This window comes from Portunus trituberculatus, chromosome 38 (assembly GCF_017591435.1).
Source record: "Portunus trituberculatus isolate SZX2019 chromosome 38, ASM1759143v1, whole genome shotgun sequence".
Lineage (NCBI taxonomy): Eukaryota > Metazoa > Arthropoda > Malacostraca > Decapoda > Portunidae > Portunus > Portunus trituberculatus.
In genome coordinates, this window is record NC_059292.1 from 25,704,043 (window position 1) to 25,729,042 (window position 25,000).

The 25,000-nt window shown below is 41.7% G+C and overlaps 1 protein-coding gene and 1 non-coding gene across 5 annotated transcripts in view; one reads left to right on the top strand and one right to left on the bottom strand.

Annotated features, from left to right (window-relative positions):
* The window catches only part of LOC123514651 (5-hydroxytryptamine receptor 1-like), a 456,202-nt gene that overhangs the window by 13,372 nt on the left and 417,830 nt on the right, over positions 1–25,000 (top strand). The gene's annotated exons all lie outside the window — the stretch shown is intronic.
* Trnac-gca lies at positions 22,889–22,960 on the bottom strand. Its single transcript has one exon. It is a non-coding gene; the product is annotated as a tRNA-Cys (tRNA).

Genomic DNA, 25,000 nt, shown 5'->3' on the forward strand with positions numbered 1-25,000 from the left:
AAGAGCGCACCATTACTAAGTCTGCAAATATTTAGTCCTGGGGTCATCAAACCTCACGCGCCTAGTAGTGTCTAAGTCAGTGTTAATGGACTAAGCTGCTTAAACTGCTACTGCTAAATTGCCATTCCCGCTTCCTCCTGATGCCAATACACTACATCTTGTCTGTTCTTCTCTTTTCTGCTTCTCCAAATACACGTCGCCGCAGTAACTCATCTTTCTTCGGTACGTTAGGTCTTCTGCGCTTTTCTCTGTCTCACTCACAACTTGTATGTTTTCTTTCACTGCATCCATAAATCTCTTCTTTGCTCTTCCTCTCCTCCTTCCGGGTTGGTCCATTTCCAGTATCCTCCTCCTCACTTACGTCTCATCCCTTCTGATGTGCTCCTATCGTCTCAGTCTCGCCTCTCTTGCCTCTCCACGGAACTGATATACTTGGTGCCAATGATAGTAGTACAGTGAGACCATTGAGAAATTAATGATTGTTTTTTAATTATCTATACATAATGCAAATTAATGTGCATAGGAAAGTGTAGAATTTTATGAGTGTTACTTATTGTGTTATTGGCTATGCAAAACTTAATGTATTTAATGAATGCGAGTATTATACAATGGTGAGATACCGTAATAGAATTAACATTAGCGTTGGATTTTGTTTACCTGTATTGTAACTATTAATATTCAAATTGAGAGATAAAATATGAGTTTTTTTGTTTTACTGCCTTTAAATACGGTAACGCGCTGTGGTTGTCGTATCATAAAGCTGTGAGTCTGGTGGAGAGGCGTAGATGGATTTCCTCGCAGGGTACGGCTTACAGGCACCCGTGAGTGGTGTCTGTAGGGCGATCAGAGGCCAGGAGTGTAGGGACGGACTCTAGTGTTTGTGTTCCTGCCATAGCAACTAATTCTGTTCTGCTTTTTTTCTACTGCTACTGGTGCTGCCTTTATCACCACCACTACTACTAGCACTCCTCTTTCTCCTTCTACTACTATTATTACTACTACTACTACTTCTACAAGCACTTCTCATCATAGTCTTTTATCTTCTTACTAATACAACAACAACTTCTACCATATCTACCTACATCCTCTTCCTTCTCCACCATCACCACCGCCACCGCCGCCGCCTTTGCCGCCATAGCCAGGAGTAGCAAGCTGGTGACGCTGATAAAGATTAGAGTGGGCGCGCTATGACAGGAATGTAATTTTCGCAATATTGGCCCTCACAGAATTTTTGAATACGGCCGACCGAGTATTCAAAGCGGCCATACTTGCTCATCTTCCATACACACATTCTCGCTTCTCGGCTTTTCCTATTCTGGGAGCAAGGAAGAGAGGGATGCGTGTGGGAGATCAGTTTCCTTCCTATACCTACTCTGCTTCGCTACGTGTAAAGCTTAGAGACGGTATATTCTCTCTCTCTCTCTCTCTCTCTCTCTCTCTCTCTCTCTCTCTCTCTCTCTCTCTCTCTCTCTCTCTCTCTCTCTCTCTCTCTCTCTCTCTCGTTCTGATGCAATAGGCGTCTAAAAATTTACAGTGCTGCTCCATTTTCCATCAAGAACGAGAACCGGACCTACTGACGCAGATGGAATTATATGCATGAAATGTTGATAATAACTGTGGTTCTGTCACCCTCACCGTTAGTACTTGCCTCTTGAGTTCAAATAAAGTCTTCCCCATTGTTGCATCCTCCTCCACTCATTCGGTAGCTGTGGAAACTGTAGTGGGAAGAAAAAAGGGGTGACAAAAAAAAAAAAAAAAAAACGGAGACGAGGATGTGAAAAGAATAAAGAAATTAGATATACATAAGGTGAAAATATAACGGAAAAAGAGGCGATTTTGTTTGATATGAGAATGGAAGTTAAAGCAACGATAAAAAAGCATAAAATGAGTGCAGAAGTGACAGTAGTTACAGCAGACATCATGGTACTCGTCCCTGTCCTTGTCCCGTTCCCAGTTCCGTAAGTGCTGTGCTGTGCGTATGTTGTTTTGCCACAGGGGTCATTATCATGTTAATATACATCCAGCCCTGACATATTTAGCTACAACCCCCCCTGCCTCCACACACACACACACACACACACACACACACACACACACACACACACACTTATCTCTACTCGGTACTCTTGCCCCGCTCCGTGCTCCCTTATCTAGCTGCTGCTGTTGTTCTTTCTCCTCTTCCTTCTACGCTATTGAAAACTTCCTCGTCCTCTTATATTAATGGTTAACTGTTTTTGCGTATTACGTGAACATATACAGAATTGTTTTCATAATTTTCTTTTTCTTTTTAATATTTGCTTCTCACGCTGGAGGGTATGATGCCGACACCAAGAAACACACACACACACACACACACACACACACACACACACACACACACACACACACACACACTCTCAACCCTATGTCATATCGCTTATTCACTTAAACAGAAAGAACACAAAGAACAGAAGAGGAAGGAGGGGAAGACAAAGAGATAAAGCTTAATAGAGAAGAAAGGATGGAAATAGAGAAGAAAGAAAGGAAGGAAATGAGAAGAAAGAAAGGAAGGAGAGATAAATTGGGAACTTTATTATTACTAAGCGAGAGAGAGAGAGAGAGAGAGAGAGAGAGAGAGAGAGAGAGAGAGAGAGAGAGAGAGAGAGAGAGAGAGAGAGAGAGAGTTGCAATCATGCAGTCATACATAAAACACAGACAAAAAATGTAAAATTCAAGTCTTTAGCGCACGCACGCACACACACACACACACACACACACACACACACACACACACACACACACACACACGGAGGAGATAAAAATTTAGATTAACAAAGAGACAAAAGTACTTATTATTTTTTACTGTATATCTCCTCCACTCACTCATTTCTCACTCACTTTCTCACTCACTTTCTCACTCACTCACTCACCTTAGATTTATAATACGCTTAGGCAAAATTTCCGAGACTGAGAAGGTATGTGTGTGTGTGTGTGTGTGTGTGTGTGTGTGTGTGTGTGTGTGTGTGTGTGTGTGTGTACTTTCTCACTCACTTTCTCTCTCACTCACTCACTCACTCACTCACTCCTCACACTCACTCACTCACTCCTCACCTTAGATTTATAATACGCTTAGGCAAAATTTCCGAGACTGAGAAGGTATGTGTGTGTGTGTGTGTGTGTGTGTGTGTGTGTGTGTGTGTGTGTGTGTGTGTGTGTGTGTGTGTTGTGTGTTTAAAAGAGAAGAATACACCTGTAGAAAATGTCCATGAGGAATACTTATGTAGCAATCACTGTAACTAGAAATAATAATAATAATAATAATAATAGCCTAATAATGATGAATAAGTTATGTCACAAGGATTAACTGTAGAATGTAAATATGCAGTGAATCTCTCTCTCTCTCTCTCTCTCTCTCTCTCTCTCTCTCTCTCTCTCTCTCTCAAGTGCCAGAGATAAATCGTGACCGTAGTGGTGAAAGTAGAGCCTTAATTTTTATTCACGAAGAGATAGTGGCGATTAAAAGCCAATTTTCCTCTTCTGGTGGTGATAGAGAGAGAGAGAGAGAGAGAGAGAGAGAGAGAGAGAGAGAGAGAGAGAGAGAGATTAAGGTTTAAATGTCGGAACTAATACCCCAAGGCCTTTCCTACACACACACACACACACACACACACACACACACACACACACACACACACACACACACATTTTTGGCATCTAGTTATCGCCTCTCAACATCTTCATCATCTTCTCTTTGCTGTCTTTCTCCTGTGCCCCTTATCTGTGTCACGCCTCCATCCCCCGCCTCTCCCCGATCCTCTCTCTCTCTCTCTCTCTCTCTCTCTCTCTCTGTGTTAGTTATATTTATTTTCTTTTATTGGTTCATTTTTGTTTTGTTTTTCCTTGTTCTTGTGTTTTCTTTCCTTCAAAACTATTTTTCTTCCTCGAATTAATAATGTTAATTTTTATCATCATTACCACCGCCACCATTACCACCATTATCATCCTCACCATCACCATAATATTTTCTGCAGTATATATAAGTACAGTGTTATATTACCCTCATCTCCTTGTCTCCCTTGATGCTGCGTCTGGCAGGGAGTGTGTGGTATCAAACAGCACATTTCCCACCTACCTTCTCCCCCTGGTATCTCCTATCCACACGTGCTCCCTGCGCCTCTCTACTGAATCACCGTGCCCTGAGTCTTGAGACGCGCCCTCGTGTTCGTTGCCTCGGCTTTTACGGTGCAGCGTTTGGCATGTGATCTACTTCTACTGAGAGACATGTGTGCTGAGAGGTCGTTTATCTTGTATCTATGTGCGAGAGAGAGTTTGGTTTGTGGTTGTGTGTGTGTGTGTGTGTGTGTGTGTGTGTGTGTGTGTGTGTGTGTGTGTGTGTAGTAGTACTAGTAGCCTACTAGTAATAGTAAGAGTAGTAGTAGTAGTAGTAGTAGTAGTAGTAGGAGGAGGAGGAGGAGGAGGAGGAGGAGGAGGAGGAGGAGGAGGAAGAGGAGGAGGAGGAGGGAGGAGGAGAAGGAGGAGCAGCAGCAGCAGCAGTAGTAACGTGATACTGCTTTCTATAGCTAATGTTTGTTTTTGTCAAGTCTATCATTGTGAGAGACAAATGTTATCCTAGCGATATTTTAAGGGTGGTGTTCTGCATCCAGTATCGGACGCGCGTAACTGCATACCAATATAGACAGTTTGCCATTTACGGTATTGCGCATGCGTCGTAGCTCTTCACTCGCCCACCTTTTAAAGATTACCTTGATATCGAATTGCAAGGCCAGATCAATGAACAGGCATGGTGAGAAGTAGAATAATTTGTGTATCTATTTTGATCTTATGTTTTCTTTCAATCTTATGACCTCTGCTTTATTGAGTTCCCTTTTAAATCCTGACAACTGATGATAGATTAGGTTCCTTTCTCTCGTTTGTAGGACCTTCAATCAGCTGACAGTCTTATAAAACTTGTAAACTGATAAGTCTTTAGATCAGAGGCTTTTAGATTGAGGGAGAAAATAAGGCACAGTGACAGGAAGATAAAATTATTCTTCAATTATTCTTCAATCTCTTTACTGTACCAAAATCTGTACATACATATTAGTGGTGAATGAGCAGCAGCCTCGCACTACGAAAAGGAAGACAGGGAATGCATAAAATAATTATATGCACGAATGTTTTCTTACTGGATGTTTGGGCGATCGATATGGAGCAGATAAACATGTGTGGGAGTTTAAGTGTGCGTCCTTGGTAGGTTAAAATCTTTTCTCGCTGCTGCCTCAAAGAGAAATGAAGGAATGAAATGCTTATAGTTATTTAGCTAATTTTCGTCTTTTTAGGAGTAAGAGAGGAATGGGAAGGGATGAAAGGCGGAAAGAGAAATGTAAAATATGAAATGAAGGAAGAAATTTACGTGTATGATGTCTGGTAACTGGTGTAGAAGAAAAATGACCTTGCCTTCTCATTTTTTATTTTTTGCCTCCTCCGTGCCACTAAGGTGAAGGAGAGAATGAGGTGACGGGGAATAGGAATAGATGAAAGACAAAGGGAAAATGGTGACAGGAGAAAAGAAGGAAAGAAAAAACTAACGTGGTATTAATGAAAATAAAAAAAATTGTTCGTGTGTGTGTGTGTGTGTGTGTGTGTGTGCGCGCTTTTTTTTTTTTTTTTTTTTTTTAGGGATTACCAGTTCTGTGTTGTCAAAATAGTTCGTAATATTGTTATACATATATATCATTGTAGAATTTTCCCATAGTGAAGGACGTTTTACAATGTACGGCAATCAACATAGAACAAAAAAGGAGATAATGGAAGAAATGCTGTATCTAATTAAGAAGAGAAAAAAAAGTAATAAAAAAAAGTGAAAAAAGAGATCAGTAATTAAATCTAAACTATAAAAAAAAGAAAAACACGAAAAAAACCGTAAGAATTGTAATCACCAACAAATAACACGCATACCAATGACAGCACAAAATCAGAAAATGGAGATTTGAAGAGAAAAAATAAATAAAGATTGGAAGAAATAAAAAAGAAACAGAAGGAAATGGAGACAATATAGTAGCCAAAGAAAGACAAAAAAATGACGGAAGTGAAAAAAAAAAAAAGACGATTTATCAAAAAAACACAAGACGCGTCAATACACTTATCACTACCACTGAAGACTACTGAAGCAAAACAAAACAAAATGGAATAAATCATAAAGGTCCTTCTGAAATAGAAAAAAAGAAACACACAAGAAAAAAAAAAGTTCACAAAAGAACGAGAGAAACATCATTACCACTATCACTAACATATCATTCTAAGAAAAAAAAAAACACCCGAAAAATAATAACCTCCAACCCTCCCTACTTAACCTGTCAACCGTCCATATATTCTTCACAGATCGGACAGTTAGCAAAGTAAGTGCGGCGCTGCGTTAGGAAGAACAAATGTAAACGTACTTGATAACCCTCCTATACCTACTCTATGACCAGCCTGTCTCACCCAAACCTTCAGACCAGCCAATGAATAAAGCAGAAGCAGCAATTTAGTACAGGGAAGAATGGGACGTCGTTGACAGGGTAGGAAGACAGGCTTGCGTAATGTAAAGGTCGATGAGGCGTGGAGGGAAGAAGGAAGGCAGGGAGGGAGGGAGGAAAGGTAGGGGGCAGTTATAGGAAGGTAGAGAGGGGGGAGGGGGATGCTTTTACTAGACAAACGAGGAGGAGAAACAGTCGCCGCTATTGTCTTTATCCATTCCATCGTGTTGTGGAGACGCGGACCTTCCTCCTTCCGGTCGATTAGCGTGTTTTGTGTGGCGTCCGTGCTGGAGAAAAGGGAGTGAATGTGTAAGAGAGAGAGAGAGAGAGAGAGAGAGAGAGAGAGAGAGAGATAATCATCCTCCCATTATTTCTAACGTGTGTGACTCGATTATGTGTCTCTAGTCGCTCTTTTTTTTTTTTTATCTAAGTACTCTCTCTCTCTCTCTCTCTCTCTCTCTCTCTCTCTCTCTCTCTCTCTCTCTCTCTCTCTCTCTCTCTCTCTCTCTCTCTCTCTCTCTCTCTCTCTCTCTCTCTCAGTATGATGATAATAAGCAGGGTATATTTTTTCTCTCTCTCTCTCTCTCTCTCTCTCTCTCTCAGTATGATGATAATAAGCAGGGTATATTTTTTCTGTACTAAGAGAGAGAGAGAGAGAGAGAGAGAGAGAGAGAGAGAGAGAGAGAGAGAGAGAGAGAGAGAGAGAGAGAGATGATCAAAGGACGGTGAGAGTGTAAGTAGGGAGAGGGGAGAGTGAGGGAAAGAAGGGGAGGGGCGGGGAGGCGTAGGAAGAAGTGAGGGAAGAGGGAAGGAAGGGGATGTGTGGGGTGTAGTGTGACAGAAGAGAAGAGAAAGGAAATGTAGTTTGGTCTCTCTCTCTCTCTCTCTCTCTCTCTCTCTCTCTCTCTCTCTCTCTCTCTCTGGTATTCATTCACTTTCTTTTTGTTTCTTAGTTTCTTTCTTATTTTCTTTCTTTCTCTTCTCTTTCTTTGTCTTTCTTTTTTTCATTGTTTCTGCTTCTCATTTTCATTCCCTTTCTTCTTTTTTCCGTTTCTCTTTTCTTTTCTCTCCCCTCTCCTCTTTTTTCCCTTCCCTCGTCTTCCTCCTCCTCCTCCTTCTTCTCCTCCTCCTCCTCCTCCTCCTCCAGGTTTGGCAGTCTCCGCTCCTCCGGTATTTGCTCATCTTCTTATCCTTCCTGATATGATTCCAAGGACTGTTTGTCTTCCCCCAAAATACTCGGCTCCTTAATTCATTCCTCTCCTCTTCCTCCTCCTCTTCTTCCTCTTCCTTCTCCTCCTCCTCCTGCACTTCCTCCTTCTTCTCCTCTTGCTGCAATTACTCACATTTGTATTCTTTTATCATTCCTACCCATTTTTTCTCTTTCTCCTCCATATTTATGCTTTTTTTTTCTGCTTATTTATTCTATTTGTCTCTCTCTCTCTCTCTCTCTCTCTCTATTATTTTTCTCTCGCGCTTCTTCGCTTTCTTCCTCCTCGTCGTCGTCGTTTTCTTCCTTCTCGTATTCCATCCCCCTCTCTCTCTCTCTCTCTCTCTCTCTCTCTCTCTCTCTCTCTCTCGTCTTTTTTCATTATTATTTTACATTTTGTCGTCTCCTTATTCCTATTTTCTGTCTTCCTTCTTCCTATATTATTTTTCTGTCTTCCTTCTTCCTATATTATTTTTGTGTCCATCTTTCTCCAATTTTCTTTATTTTGAGTTGATATAATCTCTGTATTTTATAATTTCTCCTTTCAATCATTCCTTTTGCTTATACATATTTTTTTGCTCCCCCTCCTCCTACCTTCTTTCCATTGTATTCCTTCCTTCCTGTTGCATTTCTTTCTGCCTTTCTCTCGTGTCAATCTTCTTTTTCCTTCTTTTGTTCCTGTCTCATATCTATCCATCTCGTTCCCACTCTCCTGTCTATCTTCTCTCCCTTAAGATTCATTCCAATTGCGCATCTAACCACCTCATCACTGGCTTTCTCTCTCTAAGCGACACTGTTGAGAAATCAGACTCCTTTCGTTGCTCTCCTCTGAAGTTGCACGAGTAAGGTACGTTTTTATCTGAGCTTCTTGACTCGAGACCTGGCAGGCGTCCGAGAGGTGAGGAGAACGTATGGGGGAGGGAAGTGGGGACAAGTGAGAAGGAAGACGGGGTGTGTGGGGATTTGGGGAGGGGAATGGGCCAAGGTTAGAGAAGGAGGACTGGGTGGAAATGAGCGTATGACATTTGTTGGTCGTCTCGTGCCGCTGTGCAAGTATTAGAGAGAAAGAAACGTCAAGGAAAGGAAGAACATTAAGGGAAGGTTGGTAGAGAGTGAAAGAGAAGGAAGGAAAAGTCAAAAGTTTGGGGAAAATGTGGAGGAGAGGAGGAAATAGAGAAAAGTTAAGGGAAAAATGAAATGAGGAGATGCATGGAGGAATTAAGCAAGGAAAAAGGTTAGTGAGAATAGTGATGCTTAAAAGGAAAGAGGAGGAAGGAAGAAAGTAATGATGAAAAGATAGGCTAAAAATCTCAAGGAAGAGAGAAACAGAAAAATGGAGAAGGAGGAATGAAAAATTAACTGTAAAAGACTGAAGTATAAGACGGAATCGAAGGAGAGAAAAAAAAAACGTTAAAGACAGATGAGAGGGTGACAGATGAGGATAAAGAAAAGACTAATAGTAAAACAAAAGAAAAGAAAAAGAATATGGAAGGCAAGAGGAATGCTAACTATATGAAAAGACACGAAAAATAATTATCAGGCAAAGGAAAGAAAAACTAAACTAAACACACGAGGAATAAGATAAAGGATAAAATTAGAGGAAGAGAAGCAAAAAAAAAAAAAAAGGAAATAAAGAAACATATGGAACAAAGAACGAAGGAAAAGAAGAAACGATAACTTTTAGATGATAGATAACACATGATAAACAAGAACCATAACAAAGTGAAGGGATGAAGAGATTAAAGAGAAAAAAAAAGAAAAAGCCAGAAGGTGGAGATAAGGAATGGAGTTAAAACATTCACAACATAAAATAATAATGATAAAAGAAAAGAATAAAGACGAAAAAAAAACCCCAGTAAATAAAACGAATAAAAGGAACCAGAATAAAATTTAACGGGTAAATAGAAAGAAGATGACGTCACCAAGTAGTCCTGTCACCGTCCTCACCACCTGTGCCACCTGAGCTTTGATATTGGACGCGAGTTTTGCCTTTTCATTCACTCCCTTTGCTTTATTGGGAGAACAAGGACGCGATTTCAACCAAGTGCGCGTCCTAACAACACGAGGCTTTTTCCCTCTGCAGTTTGGGCACGCCAGTTCTCCTTCACGCCACTTATCTCGTGACATTTACACCCAGTAATCTTGACGCTCGTAAGACACGGACGTAAAACTTGCCTTTAGTACACTCCGCGCCTCGCATCAAAGCTTAATGAAGTAGTAAATGAAGTAATACGAAGAGCGCTTCTCCTTATACCACTGTTTGCTCGGGGCTTCTGTGTGTTTTCTCGTTGGATTTGTGCTTGTATTTCTAAACGTTTGCGACCTTTACGTGACTTTTCAAGGGTTACATGGATAATTAAAGTCAGGTTCTTATGGGGTATTTTCAGTGTGGAGTTCTTGTTAACCATCACTTGCAGTCGAGGAAGCTCTCTCGTAAGCGGTATTATCTTCACTTAGAGCCTCTTAAGAGTTAGCGAGTCCAGACACAGGAGGTTTATTCAGTCCGTTTTACTGTGTCCTTGACTTGCGAACGTTAGGTGTGATTGTCTAATTTTGTGGTAAACCATCACTTGTAGTCGTGGAAGCACTCTCGGAAGCGGTGTTATCTTCACTTAAGAGCCTTTTAGGAGTTAGCAAGTCCAGACACGGGAGGTTCATTCAGTCCGCTTTACTGTGTCCCTGGCTTGCGAACGTCAGATGTGATTGTCTAATTAGTGGGACATAAAAGGGAGTGGATGATGACTCTGTGTACAGGTGAGATCTTAATGTTTGCACTGTCTGGCTAATGGTTCTTCATTACAAACCACTTAGACATATTTCAACTCTAAAGTCATTATGTTACACTGGACAGAAATAGAAGAAAAAAAAAATCTACTTTATTCTACCTGTCATTAGGAGCTTAACATTCCTCTACTGTACAAATATTACCTTACTAGAAATTGACTAGAAAATGGTAAAAAAAAATGTTCATATCTTCTCTTTTTACTCTATCTCTTTTTTACTCTCCAGTGGGCAGGAATAGAAAAAAACCTTTTATCCTGTTTTTTTATTATTAAGGTACCTGACATTTTTCTTTTCTACAGCTTTCTCCTTACTAGAAATTGGAAAACAAATCTACTCTCCAATTCTTAGTAGATGTCTGAAATTCTTCTACTCTTTTTATTTTGCTTTACATTTCTATAGATATCTTAAAACGCTGTCAGTTGTTGCGTATCCTGGTGAAATGGTGGGCTGGGAGGGGCAGAGAGAGAGAGAGAGAGAGAGAGAGAGAGAGAGAGAGAGAGAGAGAGTCTGTAAGAAGTGCAGGAGTTAAGTCACACTGTAAGGAATCGATAAACAGATGAAATTAGATTCCTGCGGTGGTGGACTGTGTGATTGTCTGTCTTAGAGTGGCATCGATGTGGAGGCGTGCGTGGGCGAGCAGGTGTGTGTGGGGTGTGTGCAAAAGGAGGAGGAGGAGGAAGAAAGGTTAGTAAGAGCGTCAATGCTGTGGTAACGGAGCGAGTTTTGTTAAGGGGTGGGATCTCGATTACCTGTCGCGCTCTTTGTTGAAGCAGGGAAGTAGACAGAGAATGGACATGCTCATACTCGTGCTGCTGTGTTTCATATGAATTAATTTGTAGTTATTGATCTTATTCTTTGCTGTCATGTTTCATATTAATTCCTTATAACTTTCTGGTGTATCTCTAAATGTATCTTATGGAAATTTCAAGTCTCTAAATTTTATGGAAGCGTAAAGTAATATAAATACTCTATCCTAACATCGGAATCCATTTCAAGTCAATCAAATCTAAGTTAACATATCCAAACCTTACAAAAAAGGGAAAAGAAATGTAAATTTACTTTAGCTTACGTAACTTTACCTAACGTTAGCTATCTTAACATCTGAATGAATTTGTCAGCTAACCTAACCTAACCCACTACAGTCAAATCATGCCCAAACTAACATTCAAAGTGGTTACGTTACTAATTGTACTCTCTCCCTGACGTGTAATCTATCCTAACATCTAAAGTGAGACATAACCTAACGTAACCCAACCTAACCTAACGCAACCTAACCTAACCCACCCCAACCCAACCTAACCTAACCTAACCTAACGCAACCTAACCTAACCTAACGCAACTTAACCTCACCTCACCAAACCTAACCTAACCTAACCTCATTTAACCTAGCCTCACCTCACCTAACCTTACCTCACTTCACCTCGCCTAACATACCAAACCTTGTCCAACTTTACGAATTCAGTTTACGAATTCAGAACTAGTCAGGTCCTTAACAGTACCTCAGCGTGGCATTTCGTGGTGGACGTGGGCGGGAAGAGAGCAGCGGAGGGGGGAGAAGGTGGGGCAGGATGGAGGGAGGGACAGGTGAGAGAGGGGAGAGCGGAAGACGCAGGTGTAAGAGTTGACCTTCTATTGTTTGATATAATTGTCTCGTCGTTTAATTAGTTTCCCTTTCCTCTCTTTCCCCTCCCTGCGTTACACTTGTCATTCTCTCTCTCTCTCTTTATCTCTGTCTCTTTCTCCGACGCTCTCCTTCTTTCCTTCCTTCCTTCCCACCCTTCTTTAATTTATTTTAACTTTCTTTCCCCCAACGTCTCGTCTCATTTCGTTTCGTGCTTCTTTTGTGTCATTCCCATCAACAGGTTCTTTTTCTTTTTCTTTTTCCTTTCAAAGTTTTTGTACGTGGCTTTTCTCAATCCGCTTCCCTTTCACTTTTTTTTCTTTCCGCCTCCCTCGTGCTCTTTCTTTCCTCCTCCTCCTCCTCCTCCTCCTCCTCTTTCTTGCCTCTTGACTCTTCAGACCTTTCTCACTTCACTTCCCTCTCACTTCTCCTACATCCCCTTCCCTCAGCTGCACAACAGTCAGCAAGCTCCCATTAAACACGCAACAGTACTCTTTTCTCCTCTTCCTCCTCCTCTTCCTCCTCTTCTACACCCTCTTGACTCTTTGTTCAGGCCTCTTTTGTTTCCCTTCCATCCTACTCGTCGCCCCTTATCCTCCATATCCTCTTATCTTTTCCTTCCTTTAGCTTCCTTTCGCTTCCCTGCCCTTCCTTCCTTCCTTCCTTTCTTTCTTCTCCAAATCGCCGTCTGCGTATTGATAGCCAGTCGTTCCGGAGTCTAGTCACGCCACACGACCTTCTGCGACTCCCACAGGCGACCACCTCTCTTAATTTCGACCCCTGGCTAACTCTATCATCCCCCGTCTCATCCCCTGCCATGCTCTAGAGATGCCCCCAAGTCACCCCAACTCCCAAGATGCCAGGAAGCCCTTCGCTCCCCGCTGGTCAAGTTGTGCTCGTTCCCCACAGTCCTCTCCTCTCCCTTCGTGCATTCCTCGGAGACAACCTCCTGGTATTGGGTATTGAGGGTTTTCCTGAACAAAGTTGTGTGGAGGAGGAAGAGGAATAAAAGGGACAGGAGGAGGAGGAGGAGAAGGAGGAAGAGGAAGAGGAGAAGGTTCTTGATGGTATGGCGAGGAGAGAAGGAAAGGAGGAAGAAAGTAAATTTGTCTTGGTACTAAAGGAAGACTGGAAGAGGAGGAGGTAGAAAGAAGAAAGAAGGGAGGAGGAAGAAGAGGGTTTTTGATGTGATAGGATGGGTAGCAGGAGGAAGGAGGAAGGAGAAGGATATGGTGTTTGATATTCCGGGAAGAATGAAAGAAAAGAATAAAGAATAAAGAATGAGAAGGACCGGAAAGAGAGAAGACAAGACGGGAGAAAGAATATTGTGATGCTTATAGGAAGGATAGAAAGAACGAATTGATAAAGAAGAGGGAAGAGAGAGGAGAGTGGAAGAAACAAATGAATAAGGTCAGGGTGAATGAAAAAAAAAAAACAGACAGGGGATAAGAAGGAAGATAAGGCTGAAAGGAGTGATGAATTGAGGTTAGAGGTGGAAGAAAAGATGAACTAGGGGGAAGAGTGGATGGAGGAAAGAAAGAAAAGAGAAAAAGAGAGCCTGTATAAAGGAAGGAGATGAGGAGTAAAGTACATAGAGTAAGGTGGATGGAAGAAGAGGGGAGAAATCAGCAAATAGAGAATGCAAAGAGAAGGAGAAGAAGAAGGAATTGAAAAAATGGAAGAGAAATGTAGGGAGAAAAGGAGAGAAGAAGAAGAAACGAAGGATAATAAAATAAGGATGAAAGAAGGACAGTCAGAGAAGCAGACAGAGGAAAGTAAGGATGGAAGAGGAACGAGAGAAAAAAAAAAGAGGAAGATTAATGATATGGAAAGGAAGGAAGGAGGAAAAGGAGAGGAATGGAGGTATAGAAAGATAGATGGGGAGGGAGAAAAAGGAAGTGGACATACGAGATATATCGGATAAAGATGAAGAAAGAAAAGAGAAGACAAACCGTGACAAAATAAAGATAAGACAAAAAGGAAGAAGTAATGTAAAAAATAAGGAAGAATGAAAAACAGACAGAAGGAAAGAATAAAAGGGAAAAAAACAATAATTGAGAAGATAGGGGAAGATAAAAGAGGAAGACCCCGATAAAGACGAGTAAGAAAGAAAAAAAAAAGAGAAAAGGAAAAAAAACACTAAAACAAGTATACAGAAGACAGAGATAGAAAGACACCAAACAATAAATAAAGATGAGAAAAAAAAAAAGAAAGTGAAAAAAACAAGAATATATGAATAAAAAATGGCGAGAGAGAGAGAGAGAGAGAGAGAGAGAGAGAGAGAGAGAGAGAGAGAGAGAGAGAGAGAGAGAATTTAGACTACTTTCGGTTAGGTTTAAGATATAGGATGTGCTCATGATATACATTTAACCTGTAAAAAATCCAAGCTAAAGTGTAATAATATATAAATGTTACGTTCACCGGTTAAATGGGTAAGATTGGCATCGGGGAGCCGGTGAACAATAACTAAAAAAAAAAAAAAAAAAAAACACTGCAGGTTCAACTGGTGAGGAAATGCAAAGGGAGGCACTTAAGAAGCTATTTAATAACCCAATAGCAATGTAACTGACATACACAGATATAACATGAAACATATGAAACTGACACACACACACACACATATATATCAGAAATAAATACAACAATAAAGAACCAACTTAATACCTAACAATAATACTAATCGTATATGGAGGCAATGTGGAAAAAAACGGGACGAGGGGAAGTGATACTTATGAGGTGTCGCAGTGGTGAAGTTCTGGGTGATGTGGATCCCATGATAGTCCAAGAGGCGTTGTGTTCACTGGTTGAGGCCTTGACCTCGATTGCCTTTCAAAAATCATGGAGCTCGCTCAACACTTTCGCTTGAGTCGAATGGGGCCGCGTGAATCCTTACTTCGGGACAGGAGCTGGGCTTCATGAGACGGTGACGTGGAGGGGAGGTGGAGAGGTGGCGAACGAGGTAGCAAGCGGAGGAGGTGATGGTAGTGGAGTATGTTACGGACGGGCCGTAACGTAAGTAAGAGAGAGAGAGAGAGAGAGAGAGAGAGAGAGAGAGAGAGAGAGAGAGGGTGGGGGGAGGAAGGATATACACCTAACCCTTTGTGTGGGAAACCTGATACACTGCTGTACTTCCCAGGCCAGACTCAGCCCCTTGTGAACTTCTTGGCTTAATAGTTCACGAAGTCGCGCATATCAAAAGCAACCACTTGGGGAATGTTGAACTCCTCCTCCTCCTCCTCCTCCTCCTCCTCCTCCTCCTCCTCCTCCTCCTCCTTGTTATTCTTCCTTTCGGGTCGTTTTCGTTTGGTATGTTTGATGTTCTTTCTCATTTTGTTTTACATTTTTGTGTTTTTGTTTTCGTCTTGTTTGTTTAGTGATGGTGGTGGTAGTGGTGGTGGTGGTGGTGGTGGTGGTGGTGTGGTGGTGGTGGTGGTAGTGGTGGTAGTGGTAGTAGTAGTAGTAGATGTATTTTTCATGTTTTTCTAATCCTTTCTGTTCGTCTGTCTGTTTGTTTGCCTGTCTGTCTGTCTGTCTGTCTGTCTGTCTGTCTGTCTGTCTGTCTGTCTTTCATTCTTTCTTCCTTTGTTTTTTCTTTTCTCTCAATTTTTTAAATTTCCAAACGACGTCACTGTTTTCTTGTTTTCGCGAATGTCTTTTCTTTATAGTTACACTTTGAATAGTGGAAGAATTTTTTAAAGGATACATTTTTTCCTCTCTCTCTCTCTCTCTCTCTCTCTCTCTCTCTCTCTCTCTCTCTCTCTCTCTCTCTCTCTCACCCTTGTCCTTCTGTTGCTCCGTTGTCTTCTCTGTCATGTTGCAAGAACTCAACCTGCTACTTTCCTGTCCCCTCCTCTTCCTCCTTCTACTCCTCCTCCTCCTTCTCCTCCTCCTTCTTCCCTCTCTTCCTCCTCTTCCTCCTCCTACTCATCCTCCTCTTTTATCTTCGCTTTTGTTGTTGTCGGATTTCCTCTTGTTCTTTTCTTCTACTTTTTCTTTTTCTTCCTCCTTCTCCTCCTCCTCCTCCTCCTGCTTTTATGCCTCCCGTTATTCTTTGTGTTCTTTCTTGTTTGTGTTGTGTCTCTTCGCCTCTTTCTCTTTCGTTATCTTGTTTTCCTTTGTTCATTTTCTTTGTTGTTGTGTTTCCTTATTTTCTTCTTCTCTCTTGTTTTCTTTTTCTTTAATTTTTTCTTAGTTCTTCTCTTCGCCTCACTTTCTATATTTTTTGTCTTTTTCCTTTTCATTGTTATATATTTTTCTTTGTCCCCCCTCTCTCTCTCTCTCTCTCTCTCTCTCTCTCTCTCTCTCCACACTTTTCATCAATTTCCTAGCTATCTCCTTGTCGCGTCCTCACTCAATTATCTTATCCTCTCCTCCTCCTCCTCCTCCTCCTCCTCCTCCTTCTCTGCGTTTTCTTTTCTCTTGTCTCTCGTCTTCTTCTTCTTCTTCTTCTTCTTCTTCTTCCTCTTCCTCCTTCATCATTTTCTTCATCTCCCGCTTGTCATTATTTTCTCTCACTCAGTCACCGCCCTCTGTTGCCTTATTTGTCACCTTTGTTTTTATTTATTCTTTTTTTTTTCTTCACTTCATCGTCTCTTTAAATTCTCCTTCTCTCCTTCTGTCCACGCCCTTCCCTTCTTAGTTTCCTGTCTCTTATTATTGCATTTGTTGTCACTTTCCTTCCTGTTTTTGTTCACTTTGTCCGCGCTTCCCTCGTCTTCTTCGTCCTTCTCTGTCATCGCCACTTCCACTTTCTCCTTCTTTTCCTTAGTCATGTACTCTCTCTCTCTCTCTCTCTCTCTCTCTCTCTCTCTCTCTCTCTCTCTCTCTCTTCACAACTTCATCTGCTCGTCACCTCCACCATCAGTCTTCTCACATCTGGACCAGCTGAGGCGGTGGCTGCTGTGGATTCCCCACCTTCATTTTTCCAGCAAACAAGGAAGCCAGCAACTGTGCCCTCTCCTTACTGCTGGTGGCGACAGTACCGTCCTGCTTGCTGAGGAGGGATGGATTCTTGGTGGCCAGTTCCTGTTTGTCCTTAATAAGGGACCACCAAGTTTTGTTTCCTACGCCAGTGCCACACAGTTTCCGGCGCAGGCTTTCCTCCCACTTTTAAGACTTGCACCACCATCCTCCTGCATGCAGCCCTATGCAAGTCCTTGTTGCGCTGAGTCGGGTTCACACACACACACACACACACACACACACACACACACACACACACACACGTGGCTTTCCTTCACCAAGAAGCTAAAAGTAACTCACAATAAAATTTTTCGGTGTATATTTTTTATGGAAAAGTTTCAGTCTACTAATCAAGTATTTATTGACAAAAATATTAAAAAATTTTGCTATATACATAAATATTTCACACTGTTGCTGATTTATAAATGTTACGGTAGAAATTCATTTTCAAATTACTTACTGGAAATATCAACACAAGGAACAACAACATTAACTTAGTTTGTCCAACGTTTACAGAAATAGTGTGATTAATAGCGGTCCCAAGTTGTTTAACAGTTTGCCTCCTGAGAAAAAAATTCTACTTACTACAGCCAACATATCGAGGTTTAAGCAAGAAATTAAGAAGTATCTCTTACTTCGACAATCTATGAGCCAGTAATAAAATGTTAGTAACCAGTATGACTAGAATGTACTATGTTACGTGTCCATGACCACATACCCATTATATAGTACTATTTGTCCGTCAGGAAGCTTTGCTCGACGGACCTTACCTATGTACAGTGTATACATACTTTATGTGCAATATTGTTAACTTCTATAGCAATAAATATTTACCTACTTACTTACTTACTTACACACACACACACACACACACACACACACACACACACACACACACACACACACACACACACACACACACACACACACACACACACACACACACACACACACACACACACACACACACACACCTGTCCACAAACTTCGCACTCATTATAAAGGTGTGGCTGCCCCTTTCACCTCGCCAGCTCATGACTTGCAAGGGATCAATAGTAAGGTGGGAGGTGAGACAGTGAGGAGCTTAGACGGGGCAGGGGTTGATGTGAGGTTAGGGACAGGGAGGGGGAGTAAGTTGCAAGGCGAAGGGTGATGGTGGTAGTGGTGGTGGTGGTGCTGGTGGTGTAGCGGAGTTGGTTAGTCATTGTAAAGTTTTCGTGTGTATTGCATTGACTGGTGTAAAGATAGTAAGTGAGGGAAGTGTGTCACGGGAGTAATGAAGGTTTGTGTGTGTGTGTGTGTGTGTGTGTGTGTGTGTGTGTGTGTGTGTGTGTGTGTGTTTATTGTTTTTCTTTCCTTTTACATGCACACACACACACACACACACACACACACACACACACACACACACACACACACACACACACACACACACACAGACGCACACATACTCGTATTCACAAACACACACACACAAACACACGCATCTAAAATCACTCAACATATCTCCTTTTATCATGAGATGTTTTGTTTCTGAGTGTGGAAGAAATAAGAAAAAAAATAAAGGAAGGAAAGAAGGAAGGAAGAAAGGAAGATAAGAAAAAAAGGAATGGAAGAAAAAAAGAAAAGAGAAAAAGAAGGAAGGAAGAAAAGAAAGAAGGAAGAAAGAAACTAGAGATGGAAGAAAGGACGGAAGTTAGGAAGACAAGACAATAAAAGAGTGCAATTGATATAGTGTTAGTGGAGAGTGTTTGCCTTCACGACGAGCTGTGGTGATCGATGGTGGTGGTAGTAGTGGCGGGACAATGATTTAGGCAAGGCGGGTGGTGACGTGGTAAATGGGTTGAGTGGAGAATCTCTAATGCCACCACGTATATCTTAACTCTCTCACAGCTACAGTCACTCCTTGTCATTATTCAAAGCAACAGGGAACGTTTGCACTGACATAGAAAAGGGAATAGAAGATTGATTGTTTGTCTTTTGTTGGTTAGAAAATGAATTAAACTCTTTAGATGTGTTTGTGTGGACACGGAAATGTGGATAGGAGGATTAATTCTTTGTATTTTGCTGGATGGAACTAAGAAATGAAAATAAGATAATGTTTTGTCTCTTGTAGGCTAACAAGATTATTTAACGCCACAGGAATGTTTGGATAGCCACATAGGGAAGAACATAGGATGGTTTATTGTAATTTATTTTTTTTAGGAAATGAAGAGATTTTAGTGCAAAACAAGAAGTGTGTTGGAAGTATTATGTGACTATGGTTAAAAAAAAATATGTGTAGCAGCTGCAGGATTAACATTACTGCATCATGAAAAGACGCTGGTCGTTGGTTGGTGAATTCCGCGCCTCGCATACAATACATAGATGTGAAGAAAAAAAAAAAAGAAAAATAAAAGTTGGAGAAAAAAAGAAGCATGACTCAGACAACGAAGAAAACATTAATCATGAAGTTTCCAGGAAGGTAGGCGTGGTCTTCCCTCCCTCCCCCCTTCCTCACTGTCTCCCTCCTTCATTCCTTTCCTGGCCTCCTTTCTTCCCTCCCTCCTCCTCTCCCTCTATCCTTCCTTCTCTCTGTCTCACTCCCTCCCTCCATCTCTCCCTCCGTAGCTTCCTTTCCTCCCTCTTTTCTTTCCTTCCTCCCTCTTTCGTGTTCTCACTCCCTGTATTACTTTCTCCCTCCCTTCTTTTTTTCTTTTTATAACTGAATTTTATAAGCTTTTTATAACAATTAATTTATAAGTAATCTATAAATTTGGTTAAATACATTTATCGTCTGCCTGTAACGCTGTACTTTACCAAACCTGGCTACACATTATAAATTCTAAAGCTTATTTAATATTTCATACAAATGTAGTAGTCGAGGAAATGAGGAAATGTTTCAAATGTTTCTCTCCCTCCGTCTCTCCTCCCACCCTTCACTAGTTCCGCCTTGATCAGTTCCCCACACCTGTGCCTGGTATGTTTAGCTGCACGTGTTACACTGTTACTGGCGAGTGGCGGGCTGTGTTCCCTGTTATTGGCGTTGAGTGATGACTTGGTGCTGCACTGACTGGCGGGTCTCGGTGTTTGCCTCGCCCATTGGTGCTACTGAAAGGTGTGATGGTGTTTTTGGATTGTTGGTTGGCTGCACTGGGTTAGAATTTTGGTGATATGGGTTGATTTCTTTGGGTTATGTTGGATAAATTTTGGATACGTGAAGTGAAATTAGTCTTCGTTGAGTGAAAGTTTTGGTTACATCAGTATCTTGTTCGTTTAGATTAAATTTAAGCGGAGTAAGTGCTGAATAACACACGAGGAAGTGGAGTCACTAATACACTGCTTCATTACTGTAGTTTAAATGACACGACTTGACTTGATTTTTCTTGAGTGCAATGCGTGTGTGTGTGAGCGCGTGAGTTAGTCATTACCGTGAGGCAGTGAGTGCTCAGTAAGAGTAAGATAATGAGTAGGCACTAATATCTCGCTTTACTTTAGATGACCCAGTATTCGATTTTTCTTGTTGTGTGTGTGTGTGTGTGTGTGTGTGTGTGTGTGTGTGTGTGTGTGTGTGTGTGTGTGTGTGTGTGTGTGTGTGTGTGTGTGTGTGTAAGAATCATTACGTGCACGCAGGTGTGGCTAATTGGCAGAGAAATAGTCAGATTTTTAGCTCATTACGCGTCACAAATCGATCACATCCAGTCGTCGCACATCAAAGGAGCGCCACCGTGCCCCACAGTCACCGCGGAGTCTCGTGCCGTCCGTTGCAGGGATTGAGGGCACGCGAGGTGAGCCGTGGCGCGCGATGTCCGGGCCGTGAAGCGCAAAACAAGAGCGGCAGGACACATGAACGTATTGCCAAACGTTTCGTCCCCTTATCTGGATTGCTTCCGACAGGCGCTGCTAGGATTTGGATGTGTGTAAAGAAAAGATAAAGGACTGCAAGAAAGATAAAGCTGAAAAAAATAACAAGAAAAATTAATTAATAGAGAGAAAAATATAAGGGAAGATGCAAGAAGCTATCGGGTACACGTGATATTTCCTATAGAAAACTTACCTATGATCTTTTTTTTTCTTCTATCATCCTCATTCATTTTGTGGAATTTTTAAGGATGCTTTTTTCCTTGATTGTTCCTTGGTTCCTTGGTTGTTCTTGGTTACAATGTTGTTCTCTATGCAATTTTAAAGTTGCTCTTGCCTTGTCCTCTTGCAGAAACTGGCACCTTTAGTGGACTCATTTTTTTTTCTCATCGATTTTTCTGCTGTCAGGTTGTATAAAAAGAAATAAAAATCCTGAAACATCCACTTGAAAACAACAACAACAACAACAACAACAAGATAAACGAGAACTTGACAAAGCATCTCTATTGGTCTTGAAAGCAGTCCTTGTGACATCCCACTATGTTTCAGAATACTGATCATAAACACCACTTTTTATCAGGAAACGGAACAAGAGAGAGAGAGAGAGAGAGAGAGAGAGAGAGAGAGAGAGAGAGAGAGAGAGAGAGAGAGAGAGAGCAATCATTATTAACCTGCATGTCATTCAGTCAAGGCCACATTCTACCAGAGTCACTGTTCAAGGATGGCTGCTCATACTGACAATTTGACTTTACCTTACCTAACCTTACCTTACCTTACCTTACCTTACCTTATCCTACTCTTCCCTGGCCTGTCCCTCCCTTCTTTGTCCTGCCTGCCCTGCCCCGCTGTGCCTCCAGTGCTAATGAGAAGTGTGTATTGAATGATGTGTCACTTTTGCCGTTCATCCGAGTCAATCTTTCTTAGCATCTTCGTACAGAGTAATGAAGATTTTAAATATTGCAGGGAGTACTTTGTTGCGTGTGTGTGTGTGTGTGTGTGTGTGTGTGTGTGTGTGTGTGTGTGTGTGTGTGTGTGTGTGTGCGTGTGCGAGTGCGTTTCTGCAAGATGTAAATGCATATATCCAACAGATTACTATTGCAGCTTATATCTTCTAATGTCTGTCATCACTCTGAGTGGCGTCCAGAACACAAGGGCGCAGCACTGCCTGTATTGCGGAATCCTTGAGCGGCAAAAATATGACTATGGCCTTCTGCGCATGCTCATTCCATCTCTCTCTCTCTCTCTCTCTCTCTCTCTCTCTCTCTCTCTCTCTCTCTCTGTCATTAACACATTAAGGCTAAGAGAGGATCTAATACAAGCATTTAGAGTCATCAAAGGCATTGATAACATGAACTATAGTAAAAATTTCAAATCACAAGCATAGAAACGGTTGCAAAATTATCGGCAAATCCTTCAAGTCTCACGAATCAATTATTTTTTCACCGTGTAGTTAACTCTGGAATGTGCTTCCTCGAAACATGAAAGACTGCAACAACGTAGAAACTTTTAAACACCGTCTTGACAAATATTTTACCTCCAATTTGCTGCCAACAGCGTTTGTTTATCAGAAATTAGCTTCTCTGCCTCCAGGAACTGAGGATCTCATTTCATCTTTTTTCCTCTATGCTATAAAATTTCCTTCGATTTTTCCTTCTATAACCCCGTAAGCTATTTATTTCCAGACTATTTTCCTCTACGGCTTATGGCGGAGGGAGGGGTGGGTAGGGAGAGAGCCTTCTGCTTTTTTGCCCTTTACTTCCACTATTATCAGTTGCATTTATACTGTAGCCCTACGGTTACCACAGAGCCCCGCCTGCTCGCTGCTCGCCAGCACGGCCCCCAGGCAGCAAGGAATGTGGTCCTGGTCCTGGACAAGAGAAGGGCGTAAGGTGAAGCTTCTTATTCCAGCAGTCTTATCATGTGACGAAAGGTTCACGAGAAGGCTCGGTGTTTCAAAATATCAAAAATTGTAATCGCAGGGGACGCCCGGGTTTGAACCGGGGACCTCTCGATCTGCAGTCGAATGCTCTACCACTGAGCTACACCCCCTTGGCAGTGTCACTTTTAAGAACAGGTGTTGTTCATCAGAACACACCTGTGACTCACAGCTTTCACACTCACCGGTGTGACGCTCCACAAAACCTCTTTACGCAGGGAATTATTTGTTGATTAGTTGTTATTAGTTGTTGTTATTATTATTATTATTGTTATGTTATGTCGCTTACAAGGGAGAGAGAGAGAGAGAGAGAGAGAGAGAGAGAGAGAGAGAGAGAGAGAGAGAGAGAGAGAGAGAGAGGTAAAACTTTAAACTTGAAAAAAAATATTCACAATACTTCTCTTTCTTTCAACTCCCTCTTTTTCTCTCTCACTGTTTCCTTCCATCGTCATCACCTCGTAACCTTCTTTTCTTCCTTCCTTTCCTAATACATCCTGCCCCTGTCTCCTCTTTCTCAATACTCACACCTTTCCCACCGTCATAACCCTTCCCTGTTTCCATCCTCCCTTCCTTTCCCTTCCCACTACTCTCCTTCTTTCCATTCAAATTCCTCTGCAGTTATTGTATATTTAGACCGTATCCAGATTGAGCAACACGAGAGACGGTTTCTGAGGCCCCCAGCTGATGCAACATTAGGGCAGGACTGAGTGACGATAGAGAGGTGGATGGTTAGGCAAGGTAGACAAACAAAGGGATTCAGTGGATGGATGGATGGATGGATGGATGGATGGACAGACAGCGAGGCGGAGGGAAATGAGTGTTTGATGGCTTGGTTTGGCTTGTTCTGGTTTGTGTGTGGTCTGGGTTAGGTTAGAGTGGAAATGTAGAGTGTTTTGTTGAAGTCGCTTGGTGTTGTGTGTTTTTGTGTTTTTTTCTTCTTTTATTAGAGCTTGTCATGTAGATTTTGTGGAAGTGTGGTTTAGGTGGATGACTGTACACACACACACACACACACACACACACACACACACACACACACACACACACACACACACACACACACACACACACACACACACACACACACACACACACACACACACACACACACACACACACACACACACACACACACACAAACACGGTTCAGCGGGAAGCCATTTTGGAACAACGATCACGGTCTGTTTGTTGCAAGTCGACCTTTGAACGCGGCACTGATGGAAAGAGAGAGAGAGAGAGAGAGAGAGAGAGAGAGAGAGAGAGAGAGAGAGAGAGAAGAGAAGAGAAGAGAAGAGAAGAGAAGAGAGAGGGAAAAAAAAACAAGTCAATAAAGAATGGGTAGAGGTGAGCGAAAGTAGTTTTATTGAGTACTGCTACCACCACCACCATCACCACCACCACCAACCACCACCACCACCAACACCACCACCACCACCACCAACAACAATAGCAACAGCAACAAGCCTAAAGATGTATAGAACGCAATTATTGGACGAGGAATATTAAGATAGCCATGTCAGAATTACTCGTCACTCCCCACCTGGACTCCTTCGTGTGTGCTGCTCCTCTAGGCTCTGTCAACACTAGATGCCAGGAAAGATGTAGTAATTAGATAGAATGTGTATATAGTTTGTATTATCTCAATGTTAGTTAGGAGTGATCAGTGGGTTGTTATGATGGTATTGATATTGCTGTTGCTGCTATTACTATTACTGTTCAAACTAGCAAGTAATGGTACAAATGTAAAAAAAAAAAACCCCACTAACTTAAATTGAAGCTGAAATCCCCCAAAAAAGGGTCTAACATAATTTTTGGGATGTTCTGATGCTTCCCTTTTTAAAATAATTAGTCATAGGAAGGAGTGAAAAAAAAAAATACTGGTGAATGCAGTGAGAGGGAAGGTGATAGATGAAAAATGTACTACTACTGCTACTGCTACTACTATTACTACTACTACTGCTACTGCTACTGTACCGTTACTGTTACTGCTACTACTCCTACTATTACCGCTATTATTACCACCAATGATAACTTCTACTACTATTACTACCACCAATACTGACTTCTACTATTACTATCACTACTATTGTTTGTGAGGGCTGCAGCACCACATCACCCAACCCACCATCCCCTCACACCATCATGCGGGACAC